Source organism: Pelophylax lessonae, assembly GCF_965119305.1.
Source record: "Pelophylax lessonae genome assembly, chromosome: 3".
NCBI lineage: Eukaryota > Metazoa > Chordata > Amphibia > Anura > Ranidae > Pelophylax > Pelophylax lessonae.
Window position 1 is genome coordinate 145018157 of NC_138770.1, and position 12071 is coordinate 145030227.

Below are 12071 nucleotides of genomic sequence, written 5' to 3' on the forward strand. Positions count from 1 at the left end.
CCTTGCCAACCCTGTTTAGCCCATGTGTCAAGAACTTAACCCCCTGTACCCTGCCTATGCTGAAGACTTCCCTACCTGCCATGCCAACCTTGTTCTGCCCATGTGCCAAGGACTTAATCCGCTGTGCCCTGCCTGTGCTGAGGACTTACATTCCTAGTGTGCCAACCCTGTTTGCACGCATGCCAAGGACTTAATCCCCTGTCGTACCAAACTCTGCTCTGCCCTGTGGACTATCACCCATTTGCTGTCCCATATTGCTGTTTTGAGGATACCTCTCCATTGCTGTCTCTTCTGTTTGTTTCTGTGGACTAGTTCTCTGTCTGTACCCCAAGTCTACCAATAAATGCCCCCGTCGGGTTTTGTGTGCTCTGCCTCCGTGTGCTGTCTCTCTGCACTTTTAGTTCGTCACACAACCCATATGTCTTTAAATAACCACATAACAGGTCTCGCCAACACTAGAATGTGCGGTAAATTTGATAAAAATGTAAAGCAAAATATATACATTGTGATTGGCTGTGCCTGTCAAGATTCAGCTTATAATAATGTAATTTTTTTTTAAAGTTTCTACTGTTTATATTAACACATTTGTCTGTTTATTAATTCATTTTCTTGTTGTGCAAAAAAAAAAAAATGTTGTGTGTGTGTAAATATATTGAATATATAAATCAAGTGTTATGATCTAGGAATCCAATCATATAATAAAATTAGTACTTTTTATCCATAGTAGCACTAGAAGTTTTAAAATGTTTACAGGCCAAACCAGGGAAATATACGGTATTTGATTTTTTTTTTTTTTAAAACCCTATATCACACTGAAAACCAGACATGTTTGTTTCTTTACTAAAACATGTCTTTTTTTTTAATCATTTATACCACAAAAATAGAAAGGACAAATCCACAACAGCGGTTATTGAAATCGTATGTGCTAGAATGTGTTTTGCATGAGTTTTCAGATATATTGCAGAGCATTTTTGAAGGTCTCCTTTCAACCAACTTAAAAGTTAAACAGCAGGTCAGCACAACTAAAACACAGGGTATTTTCCAAACACACTGCAATGCATTGCTCTGGTTAGAATGGCTCAAATGACTTGAATAGATGTCAAATGTGACAAACATGAGATATGCAACTATAATTGTTCTGCTTATTGTCACCAACTCACCTATGTTCGGTAAGGGTCAACAGAAACTTGTCTCTGGAACTTTACAAGGATGTATACAAAGGAATTGCCACTTTCGCACTAAACAAAGAAAGAAAATAAAGCGTAGATAAGAAATTACATAAACAAGATAAGACATTACATAAAGTTAGTTGAGGAATGGAGGTAAATGTTGATAAAGTAAACAGTTTAAAAGCTAGATAATCCACATACACTGATCCTTGTTCTCCTCAGTGGTATGGGAGTATTGAGAGGTAACACGGGGTTCCATCCTCTCTTCCTCCCTTTCTTCTAATACCACCCTCCTTTTTTTCCTGGTTTTTCTTTTCCCATTTCTCTCCTCTCTACTTATGTTTATGGTTTATCTACCCCTTAAAGACTCAGTATTTGTTTGTGAGCCTAGCACCATAAACTCCACAAGGAGTAGCAGGATCGATTCAAAGTGGCCCAATGTCCCCACCCCCCGGGGGCCTCTTATTTTATATATAGCGGCTTCATTGATATATTCTACATTTGTACACCAAATTCAATTAATTTTACTGGTTCGAGTTGCTGAGGCTGTGCTTTCTTTTACCTATGTATTCTGATACTCCCTCTTCATGGGACTGTTTGTGGCCTGTCTACACTGCCTTGTACAGGCAATATAGGTCTCACACATTGTTACTGTGAATTGGATATAACCCAGTTTGTATCTTCTATGTAAAACAATAAATGAAACATAATAGCAAGATAAAGCCTTTCAACCTAAAGCAGAACTCAACACTATTTGAGCACCACAAGCTGAAAATGCAATTTAACCACTTAAGCCCCGGAGGATTTGGCTGCTAAACGACCAGGGGTTATTTTGCGATTCGGCACTGCGTGACTTTAACGGACAATTGCGCGGTCGTGCGACGCTGTACCTAAACGAATTTGGCGTCCTTTTTTTCCCACAAACAGAGCTTTCTTTTGGCGGTATTTAATCACCTGTGCGATTTTTTGATCACGCGCTATAAACAAAAAAAGAGCGTCAATTTTGCAAAAATAGCAATATTTTTCCCTTTTTTTTTATATGAAATTCCCCCCCAAAAAAATGTAAAAATCAAAATTTTTTAACATTTTCGGCCAATTTGTTTTATGCTACCTATGTTTGGTAAAAAAAAAAAAAAATCGCAAAAAGCGTATTTTGATTGGTTTGCGCAAAAGTTATTGCGTTTACTGACTAAGGGAAAGATTTTTGTCATTTTTTTTTTTAACGCGTAATGGCGGCGATCTGCGATTTTTTTTGCGGTACTGCGACATTGCGGCGGACAGATCGGACCCTTGACTGACATTTTTGACACTTTTGGGGTTACCAGTGACATTTCTACAGTAATCAGTGCTATATATATGCACTGTTACTGTAAAAATACACTGGTAGTGAAGGGGTTAACTTTATTTGAGAGGGAGGGGCTGTGTGTGTCCCTAGGGGCGTGATTCTAACTGTTATTGGCTGTGGCTTCAGCTGTATGCAGAGTGATCAACGGATCTACATAGTAGATCCATATGATCAGCTCTCATACAGAGGGGAGAATGACAGGCAGCTTGTTTACACAAGCTGCCTGACTTTCTCCCTCTCCCCCGCCGATCGCAGAGTGGCCGGCGGACATCGGGTCCGCCGGTCACACGCGCGGGGGGGGTCCGTGACCACGCGGGAGCGCGCCTCCGGCGGCGCGCGCTCGCTCCCTAGACCCTCACAAGCTAGTGACGTAGCCCTACGTCACTTTGCCTGTGAGGGGCTGACCGCCGACGTAGATCGGCGTGCGGCGGTCGGCAAGTGGTTAACCACTTCCCCCAAATGGGGAACCCATCCTGTCTCGTACGTTCTCAAGTTTCAGTGGTTCTACTAGAGTCAAGGCTGCAGCTGCAGTCATGACCCTGATATTTTTTATTATTTTTAGGAGCTGGCACTGGTACCCACCAGGGAGCCCGGGACTGAATACGGCAGTCAGGGCAGCACATTAAAAACAACAAATTCCCCAGCACAGTTACCACCTAGCCTGCAAACATCCAATTAGCCCTGTCAAACAGCTCATGTCAAAGACAGAGGGTTTAGTTGCATAAATTTGGGGCGGCACGCCGTTGAGATGAAGGAAGAACTTCCATCCCCTGATGATCTCTATGGTCTAGGACAGGGTTTCTCAACCTTTTTTGTGGTGGTAAGTTTTAAAAAAAGAACTGCTGGTGGGTATAGCTGGCTGGTACAGCTGGCTGGTACTGCTGTGGGTAGTGCTGGCTCAGGCTGGCACTGCTGGCTTGTACTGTGCTGTAAGTACTGCTGGATGGTACTGCTGGCTCAGGCTGATACTGCTGTGGGTACTGCTGGCTGGTACTGCTGTGGGTACTGCTGACTCAGGCTGTTACTGTGCTGTAGGTACTGCTGGCTGGTACTGCTGTGGGTACTGCTGGCTCAGGCTGGTATTGATGGCTGGTACTGTGCTGTGGGTACTGCTGGCTCAGGCGGGTACTGCTGTGGGTACTGCTGGCTCAGGCTGGTACTGCTGGCATGTATTGCTGAGGGTACTGCTGGCTGGTACTGTGCTGTAGGTACTGCTGGCTGGTACTGTTGCAGGTGCTGCTGGCTCTGGCTGGTACTGCTGGCTCTGGCTAGTACACTGGTTCTGCTGTGGGTACTGCTGGTTCTGGCTGGTACTGCTGTGAGTACTGCTGGCTCTGGCTGGTACTGCTGGCTCTGGCTGGTACTGCTGGCTCTGGCTGGTACTGCTGGCTCTGGCTGGTACTGCTGTGTGTGCTGCTGGCGGGAAATGTTCGCTAGGAGAAGTGTAGCAGCGCCACGCTGGAAGAAGAGGTGATGTTTCCTGTATTGGTCACAGGCGGAGTGCATTTGATATCACTCTGCCTGTGACTCACTCAGACTGTCATAATGGAGCAGGAACTATACAGGAAGCAATCGGCTCCATTCTGACAGATCAGCTGAGAGACACAGACTCAGCTGCATGGGGGGCCGGACCAGATGACTTCGGGGGCCGCATACAGCCCCCGAAGCGTAGGTTCCCCACCCCTGGTCTAGAGGCATCTTCTCTAAAATGTAAAAAAATGATTCTAATAGTTTTACATAATGCAGCAACATATACACGTAGGACATGTTACTTTAGAGGTGATTTATTCTTCCACAGCAAATACACTTGCACACTGGTACTGACTAGTATTCCAATGTTTCTCTTCTCCCTCAATTTCTTTGCATCAGTTAGCAAATGTGACCACAGTGCTGAGGGAGAGGAGCAGAGGAGGGTCATACAAGGATGCTGTGGAGGCAACAGACATCCTCCTTATCAACTGATGTCATTGGTTGTTAGGAGGCCAGTGTCTAGTCGTAATAGTGCATAATGAAAATCCATGGCTTTGTGTAACTAAAGGGTAGGCGAGATCTACCACTTCCTTGTATACAAATTTTTGATCAACTTTTAGGCATTCTGCCATGGCAACTCTGAAGAAACCTCAAGGCACCCGGTTTAAAAAAGGCTGCTCTATGATCTGGTTTGGATTTGTTGTTTACAAGTGGTTACTGGCTTGTAAAGCATCTGATCAAACCGAGCTTTGTTTGATGAGATGCTTTTAAAGGCCAGAGGAGAAAACTGGAGCCTAATAAACCCCAGATCTCTCAGTAAAGAGAACCGGTCACTGCCCCAGCTATCAAAAGGAATGTTGTTCACCACTTGTGATAGCAATAAAACTGATTGAAAAAAAAATGTAAAGAGACAATGTAAAACAAATGTTCTAAATTTTAAAATAAAAAAAATATATATTTTTTAAAGTACCCCTAGGCAAATTTTGAATGTGCATTTCTGCCCTGTTTGCATATGTAAACGTCAATAGCACCACACATCAGTTATCAGAGGGAATGTCAGCATAAGTGCAATAAATCTAGCACCAGAACTCCTGTGCAACTCTAAGGCCCCATGCATACAAGCTGTTTATTTTAACTCTCCTAGAAGCGAGCAGCGTTTTTGCAGAAAAAAATGCCTGACGCTTGTAAAAAGTGTCTAAAGATTTTAGGAGCTTTTACAGGCATCAAGTAGGGAGGCACCAATATATGGGCCACAGAAAATTATCTGCCGAAAATAGGTTTTTAGCGGCTTTGACGACAGAAAAAATTGCGGAGACACAAAAAGGAAGTAACAGAAAATTATCTCCTTAGCCGTGGTCTCTGGAATCTCCTGTTCCAATGGTAACTCGAACATTCTGGATGTCTGATCTCTTTCTTTCTTAATAATTATGGTCTTAGGGAAAAAAATGAATTTTTGTAAAATCTTACTGTAAAATTCCTTTCTCTGAGTCCTCCGACAGTCGCCGCCACTTCATAATCTTCACTAATGGGGTAATTGACCTTTGCTCCGCAGGAGTAGCTAGGCAACAAGATTTGTTAATATCAAAGCTTTTAGCATATCACACCCCTAGGGGGTGGTCCCCTCAGTCAATACCTCCCTGCTTCCTGCATTCTCAACTCAGTTTCAGTAGCATAGCAGTAGAGTACATAAACAAACCCCAAAAGAGGGGCGGGGGCGGCGACTGTCGGAGGACTCAGAGAAAGGAATTTTACGGTAAGATTTTACAAAAATTCCGTTTTCTCTTACGTCCTCCGACAGTCGCCGCCACTTCATAATCTTCACTAATGGGGAATTCCCAGAGCAGTGTAGACATGAGGGGTGGGAAAAACGTAGCCGCGCCTAAAGCAACGCAGTACCCACATCAGAAAAAAGAACCTTACCAAAGTAAGAGAACCAACTGGGCAACAGGAAAAACGTGCTCAACAGGAGCAACAACCCAGGAAGAACAAGTAACCTAGGGGTAAAAACACCCCAACAGCCAAGGACCCAAACAAGGGACCCTAAGGCACTGCCGCACTAAGAACTTTACGGCCAAAGGAAGCATCTGCCGATGCCTGAACATCCACCTTGTAAAATTTTGAGAAGGTGTGAACGGACGACCAAGTCGCCGCCTTACACACCTGGGCCACAGAAGCCTGATGACGATAGGCCCAAGACGTACTCAGAGACCTGGTAGAGTGCGCCTTCACAGGGAAAGGAGGAACCTTCCCCTTCAAAGCATAGGCTTGCACAATGGTCTGTCTGATCCATTTGGCGATGGTCGCAGCCGACGCCGCCATGCCCTTCCGAGGACCCTCTGGAAGGACAAATAGAGAATCCGACTTGCGAAAGGATTTTGTCGATGACAGGTAAACTCTGATCGCCCGGACAACATCCAAGGCATGCAAAGCCACCTCCTTTGGATGCTTAGGCTTCGCGCAAAGCGAAGGTAAGACCATGTCCTCGTTGAGGTGAAATTCCGAGATCCTCTTCGGAAGAAAAGAAGGGTTAGGTCGTAAGACCACCTTATCCAAGTGAATCACCAAGTAGGGAGAGCTGCAGGACAAGCCCGCCAGCTCCGATACCCTGCGAGCCGAAGGCAACCTTCTTGGACAACAGAGACAACGAGATCTCCCTGATCTTCTCAAAGGGAGCATGCTGCAACACGGACAGAACAAGGTTCAAGTCCCATGGAGGTAAAGGGTCCCTCCGAGGAGGGGCCAAGTGTCGCACCCCTTGAACAAAGGTGCTAACCAAAGAATTAGACGCCACAGGGCGTTGAAAGAGAACGGCCAGCGCAGAAATCTGACCCTTAATCGTGGCCAACGCCAAACGCTGGTCCACGCCCGTTTGAAGGAAAGCCAACGCTCTCGATACCGAGTACGAGCGAGGGGAATACCCCCTGGACTCACACCAGGCAAAATACGCCTTCCAAGTACGGTAGTAAATCTTCCCCGAAGAGGCTTTTCTAGCCTTGATCAAAGTGGGAATGACCTCAGGGGAGAGACCCCTATCCTTCAGGACCTGGCTTTCAACAGCCAGGCCGTTAAAGCCAGCGACTGTAAAGCAGGATGGAATATCGGCCCTTGAGACAGGAGATCTTCTCGAAGAGGCAGACGCCACGGAGCGTCGACCGCCAGATTCACGAGGTCTGCGTAACAAGACCGGCGAGGCCAGTCTGGCGCAACCAGAATCACCATGTGCGGTTCCGAGGCCAACCTGCGAAGGAGCCTGGACAGCAGCTGAATCGATGGAAAGGCATACATCAGACGATACTGATGCCAGGGCGCCACTAACGCGTCTGAGGCGTCTGCCCGAGGATCGCGCGTCCTTGCCACGAACCTTTCCACCTTGTTGTTCAGACGAGACGCGAACAGGTCCACATCTGGGGAGCCCCACTTCGCGCACAACAACTGAAAGACATCCGGGTGAAGGGACCATTCCCCCTGGTCCAGGGTCTGGCGACTCAGATAATCCGCCTGCCAGTTCTCCACCCCCGGAATGTGAACTGCAAAGATCGCCGGGACGTGCGTCTCGGCCCAAGACAGAATGTCGGCTACTTCCCGAGCCGCTCGGGCACTCCTGGTGCCCCCTTGGTGGTTGATGTAGGCCACCGCTGTGGCATTGTCCGTCTGCACCCGAAACAGCCGGCCCTGAAGCCTGTCCGTCCAACGCAGAAGGCAGAGATTTATCGCTCGCAATTCCAGAATGTTGATCAGAAGGGAGGATTCCTCCTCCGACCAAGTTGCCTGGGCGGACAGAACGCCCAGAACACCACCCCAGCCCGACAGGCTGGCATCCGTGTTGATCACCGTCCACGACAAAGGACGAAAGGACTTGCCCCCGACACCGCCGGGGACTGGAGCCACCACAAAAGACCCCTTCGGGTGAGGTGGCTCAACGAAATCCGCAGATCCAGAGATTGCGGACGCCCGACCCACTTGGCCAGGATCTCCGCCTGAAGATCCCGCGTGTGAAACTGGGCGAAGGGAATCGCCTCGAAAGCCGAGACCATCAATCCCAGACACCTCATACACGTCCGGAGGGACGAGCACTGATTGTCCCTGAGGGAACTGACTTCGTCCTGAAGTGTCCGGAGCTTGTCTTCCGGCAGGAAGACCTTCGCTTGAACAGAGTCCAGGATCATCCCCAGGTAGGGAAGACGAACCGACGGACACAGTGTTGACTTTGGAAAATTTATCGTCCAACCGAACTCCTGCAGAGTGTGCATCGTGATGGACAGGTCGTTCACCAGGCCCTGACTGGTCGCAGACCGAATCAAGATATCGTCCAGATACCCCAAGACAGAGATGTCCTGGGCTCTCAATAAAGCCAGGACCGGCGCAAGCACCTTGGTGAAAACCCGCTGAGCCGAAGCGAGACCAAAGGGTAACGCCATGAATTGGTAATGATCCTCCGCAATGGCGAATCGAAGGTACCTCTGGTGACCCTCGAAAATGGGGATGTGAAGGTACGCATCCTTCAAGTCGATGGAGGCCATGAATTCCCCCGGAACCAGGGCAGCCACCACCGAGCGCAAGGATTCCATGCGGAACTTGCGAACCCGCACAAAGCGGTTCAGAGCTTTTAAGTCCAAAATCGGACGTACCTTGCCCTCCTTTCTGGGCACAGTGAACAGATTGGAATAGAACCCCCGAAATATGTCCTGATGAGGTACCAGAACCACCACTCCCTGGGCCCGCAGGTCCCGCACCGCCAGGTGCAGATCCTGCAAGCGCTCCAGAGACAGCTGAAGATTTGAGGGAAAAAATCTGCTCGCCGGCCGAGAGAGAAACTCGATCTTGTATCCAGATCGAACGATTTCCTGAACCCACCTGTCCCGAATGCGGGCCAGCCAGGGTTGAAGAAAACCGAGCAAACGTCCCCCCACCCCAGAACCGGGTGAGGGCGCCCCTTCAGGCTGAATTGGTATGGGCAGCGGACCCGGACTGGCCGGACTTCTGCTTACCTGCCCACGGCTTCTTCTGGGAGCCTTGGCCCTTGAAGGGCTTGCCCTTATATTGCGACCGAAAGGCACGAAAGGACCCCTGAGAGGGCCTAAACGAGGTATTCTTCTTACCGCGAACAAACTTATTCTTGTGAGTTTGGGGTAAGAGAGTGCTCTTACCCCCGGAAATTCCCTTTATCAGAGTATCCAAAGACTCGCCAAAAAGGCGAGATCCCGCGTAGGGCAAATTAGCTAAAGTCTTGCGAGATGATTGGTCAACCGACCAACATTTCAGCCACATCAAGCGACGGTTAGATACCGCCACACTTGAGAGGCGTGCAGCCAAAGGGACCAAATCCAAGTCCGCATCACACAAATACATGACACCCTGATGAATTTGATCCACCATAGCCAATGTTGTCGGTGGAGCAGAGTCAGCCACCAGGGTGCGCCTGAGCACCTGCGCCCAATCCGCAACAGCCTGGGCTGCCAAAATGGAAGCAAAAATAGGCTTCAGCATAGAACCAGCAACCGTATAAGCATGACGGGCAAGAGACTCCAATCTCCTGTCCGTAGGGTCCCGGAACACCGGGGTATCCTCAGCAGGGATCGCAGTAGATTTATTCAAAACCGCCACCGCGTGATCCACCTGAGGCGGCACACACCAACGCTCATCAGTGGTGGGTGTAAAGGGATAACGCAGCTTGAACTTACTTGGCACAGTAAAGGGCTTCTTTAAATTGCGCCATTGCTCATCAACAGTGCGCTGAAATTCCGCAGGGCAGGGAAAAACCTGCGCCGTTTTGCGTTTCCTTTCCGTCCCATAAGAGGACATCAAAGCAGGAGGACATGGTTCATCCTGCAAACGCAGTGTTTCCTTGATAGAAGCAACCAACTCATCCATGAGTGCAAGCTCTTCAGGCGAGCCAGGGAGAGAATTATCAACCCCTTCTACCTCAGCCTCCCCCTCAGACCCCCCAAGGTCCAGAGATGAGCGAGACCCTGAGAAGGGCACTCCAGCCATAGCAGCCCCATCGCCCTCTGAATCAGAGGAAATAAGACAATCTGGGCCGTTTTGCGGATCGATCAGCCATTAGCATCTGCACCTGAGAAGCCAAGTTCGCCACAATAGCAGCCAGATCAGCCCCCTCGGGGGATGCAGCAGCCCCTTGGCCCCCCACCAAGGTGGGAGGAAACTTGCAATCCTGAGAATCCATGCCCCAGCAATAAATAAAAAAGGAGGACTGCCCCTTTAAGACCGCGGTGAGCGTAGCCCACCGCACACTACTGTATGTACCGACCCCCACAGGGATAAGGACACTGAGCAAGGAAATCAGGAAAAGGAAAGGTAAAAACCTGGAGAGACCACACAGGCTGCTGCCACCGATCGCTGTTCCAGAGCAAAAGGAAGTGATGCAATGACTGACCGCCCTATAAAGCCTATGCAGGCTACACAAACATGGCCGCTCGGCCGAGGCATTTCAGGCAATGAGAAAATGGCGCCGACATGTGGCTGTATGATCGATCGCCGCCAAAATGGTGGCGTTTGGCGCCAAAACACCGCGCCGTACCACACAGGGCTGGTCACCATAATTTGCCGCAAAAAATGGCGGGCCGCAGTAGCGGCCGCCGCACAGCATTTCCAAGCCCAGTCTGCCCCATACTCTCACATAGCAGAGCGGGAGAGCCCCCCCTCCGCAGCCCACAGAAAGGCAGCTATTCCACACAGGAATCTGACAGGGAGCTCAGCACATACACAGACATGCAGGGTCACACAGTCACAGACTGACACCCAAAACAGACAGGTCCCCACATAGAATTGCACTTACCAGTCCGGATGGCGTGGGGAGCCTTCTCCAGCGACCAAACCGCTGCACTGAGGACAGGGAGTGTCGCAGCCAGGACGCAGTGGAACTGCGGTGCGAAACCGCAAATGGCGTCCGGTGAGGTAACCACCTCACAGGCAGCATCCCTGCAGCGAACAGGGATGGGTCGTTCAATATGCCAGGGAAACCTGAGCTGAACGCTCGATGGCAGGCTGGGAAGCCCCTGGCCCTGAACCCTGGGATCCAGGGTGGCCAGTCCGAGACCCAGCTCCGCATGATCATCTTCATCCAAAGAAACTAAACTAATGCAGAGAAAAACAGCTAAGTAAAAGAAAGAGAAAAATACTCAAAATAAAATCAAAAAGAGGATAGAAGGCTGAGACTGAAAGCCCCAGCACAGGATCAGCCAGCTACTCCTAAGCTAGGCATTAGAAACTGAGTTGAGAATGCAGGAAGCAGGGAGGTATTGACTGAGGGGACCACCCCCTAGGGGTGTGATATGCTAAAAGCTTTGATATTAACAAATCTTGTTGCCTAGCTACTCCTGCGGAGAAAAGGTCAATTACCCCATTAGTGAAGATTATGAAGTGGCGGCGACTGTCGGAGGACGTAAGAGAAATTAAGATTCCCAGAGAGTGCACAGCCAAAAAAAAAAAAAAAAGTGGTGGACTAATCCTAAAAGGACACTGCCAACAGCAGTTTAATGGAAGGTAACAGAGATATAGGCTACATAGAAAAATTAAATACAGTGCACCTGGAAAGTATTCACAGCTCTACACTTTTTCCACATTTTGTTATGTTACAACCTTATTCCAAATTGGACTAAATACATTATTTTTCTTCAAAATTCTACAAACAAGACCCCATAATGAAAACATGAAAGAAGTTTGTTGTAAATCTTTGCAAATTAATAAAAATAAAAAACCCCATGTACAAAAGTATTCACAGCATTTGCTCAATACTTTGTTGAAGCACCTGTGGCACCAAATACAGTCTCAAGTCTGAGTATGATGCTACAAGCTTGGCACTCATATTTTTTGGCAGTTTCTCCCATTCTTCTTTGCAGGACCCCTCAAGCTCCATCAGGTTAAATGGGGGGCGTCAGTGCACAGCCATTTTCAGATCTGTCCAGAGATATTCAATTGGGTTTAAGTCTGGGCTCTGGCTGGGCCACTCAAGGACATTCACAGAGTTGTCCTATAGCCACTCCTTTGTTATCTTGGCTGTGTGCTTATCCGTAGTTTATCCAAATCACCTATAAAAGCCCTCAACCATGAAAAGGTAAAGGCTTTTA

General features: G+C 48.5%; 1 protein-coding gene across 2 annotated transcripts in view; it reads right to left on the minus strand.

Moving 5' to 3' along the window:
* Positions 1-12071, minus strand: part of HPCAL1 (hippocalcin like 1) — a 342211-nt gene that overhangs the window by 124434 nt on the left and 205706 nt on the right. For both annotated transcript variants that reach the window (XM_082249028.1, XM_082249027.1), the window contains exon 3: positions 1161-1238. The gene's annotated coding sequence lies outside the window, so the exon portion shown is untranslated. The remainder of the gene's footprint in view (positions 1-1160; positions 1239-12071) is intronic.